This window comes from Melanerpes formicivorus, unplaced genomic scaffold (assembly GCF_026170545.1).
Source record: "Melanerpes formicivorus ecotype bairdi unplaced genomic scaffold, bMelFor1.0.p_v2 SCAF_55, whole genome shotgun sequence".
NCBI classification, from domain to species: domain Eukaryota; kingdom Metazoa; phylum Chordata; class Aves; order Piciformes; family Picidae; genus Melanerpes; species Melanerpes formicivorus.
Genome location: NW_027142407.1, coordinates 4,507,012 through 4,509,051, shown reverse-complemented (window position 1 = coordinate 4,509,051; position 2,040 = coordinate 4,507,012).

Genomic DNA, 2,040 nt, shown 5'->3' with positions numbered 1-2,040 from the left:
TGGTTGTTGATTGGGGTTTTTTTGGTTTTTTTTTCTCCCCCTTCTTTTTTTTTTTTTTGGAAATTATTATGCAGAGGTCAACAACTACTGAGAAACAGTAATCTGAGGGAGTTTTCCAGTTACAAATAATTACACCACAAATTCAAGAAATAGCAGATGGAGTCACTTAGATGAAATAAGTCAAATAGAGGGACTGCTCTGGAAGGTCGGTTGGTTTTTTCCTCTCTCTTTGTTTTGCTTTTTGTTCTGCTATTGTGTATTTAAAGCTGAAAACCATGTTTGTTTGGTTTTAAAATTTCTTTTACCACACAAAAAAACGGTGGTTTCACCCTGCAGGGAACAGTACACTGGGAAAAAAACCCCCACAATTTAGATTTGATTTTAGAACAAGGGAGCAGTATTAACTGCCAGAGGAAACCAGTGGAGCTCAGCTGCTCTGCAAACCGAGTCTCACTGAATCCACAATTGTTGTGACTGATGATGTAAAACAGGTTTGAAAACCCACCCATGCTCAAGAAAGTTAATGATCTTGCATAAAACATTTATGTTTTCTACTTCACCAATATGTGATGTTTTTCCATGCCAGGGAGTATTCTCTGCTTCTGCCCCTTTCTGAGTGCACGTCTAATGAATGGTCTGACACCCAGATCGGGTCTGGGACCTACTGGAGAGGGTCCAGCGGAAGGCTACAAGGATGATTAGGGGACTGGAGCACTGCCTTATGAGGAGAGACTGAGGGACCTGGGGCTTTTTAGTCTGGAAAAGAGAAGACTGAGAGAGGATTTAATAAATGTTTATGAATATCTGAGGGCTGGGTGTCAGGAGGGAGAGGACAGGCTCTTCTCACTTGCTCCCTGCTGTAGGACAAGGAGGAATGGATGTAAGCTGCAGCACAGGAGGTTCCACCTCAACACAAGGGGGAACTTCTTTACTGTGGGGGTCACAGACCACTGGAACAGGCTCCCCAGAGGGGTTGTGGAGTCTCCTAATCTTTCAAAACCCGTCTGGATGCGTTCCTCCGTGACCTGAGCTAGATTGTATGGTCCTGCTCTGGCAGGGGGGTTGGACTCGATGACGGGTCCCTTCTAACTCCTGACATCCTGTGATCCTGTGACACAACTACACCATTTTTATGACGAAATTTGGTAACCTCGGGCAATGTGTTTAAAAGTTTGTGTACAAGCAGGTGCTTAATATTCAAGACATTTCTGTAAGCACAGGAGGAATCCAAGTGCTTAATATAGCCATACTTAACTAAATCACGTGTGGTTTTTTTTTTATCTTCCCCTCCCAAACTGGCGTTTATTGCCCCATGGAAGGGGTGTTCAGGCTCAGCACTCGGCGCTCACCAGCCGTCTCCAGGCGGACGGCAGTGGCAAGCCTGCTGGAAGGGGACGTCTCCACGAAGGCCTCTCGCTAAAAGCCAGTATCTCTACAGGGGCCGAACTTTTCAGACCCAAGCTTGTCTACGTTCACCTTCGGAGAAACTTTCACTCTACCCTGGGCACTAGCTGCTGCCCTCGGGCCCCAGAAGCCACACACTGGGTGTCCCCTTCGCAGGACTGCACTAGCGGACAGATGTCACCCACCACACGAAGCCGCAGCCTCGCCCTGCCTCCGCCTCCATTTCGGCGGGAAGCGGCCACCTGCCCTTTGCAACGAGACAAAATCCCCTCCCCAGGCAAAGCCCCCGAGGGGTGGTAGCCGAAGCGCTGCCGCTCCACCCGTGGGAGGCGCCCGACCTATCCCCGCCTCCTCGAGATGGATTCTATCTTCCCCGCCGCTCTTTGCCTCCAACGATGACCCTACAAACACCCGCGGGCTCCAATCTCCGAGCCCCATCCCGCCTCTCCGCCAATCCGTGTGCGCCTTTTCTCCCTCGATGGCCAATCCGAGGACACAGGCCCGCGCCCGCCTCGGTAGCCAATCAGTTGGCGGAATGGCTGCCTGACTCTCCTCCTCCTCGCTGGCCCCGTGGCAGCGTTGTTCCCCGCCCGCTAGGTGCCGCGGCGCAGGCGGGCGGTTGCTGCGCTGGGCTGC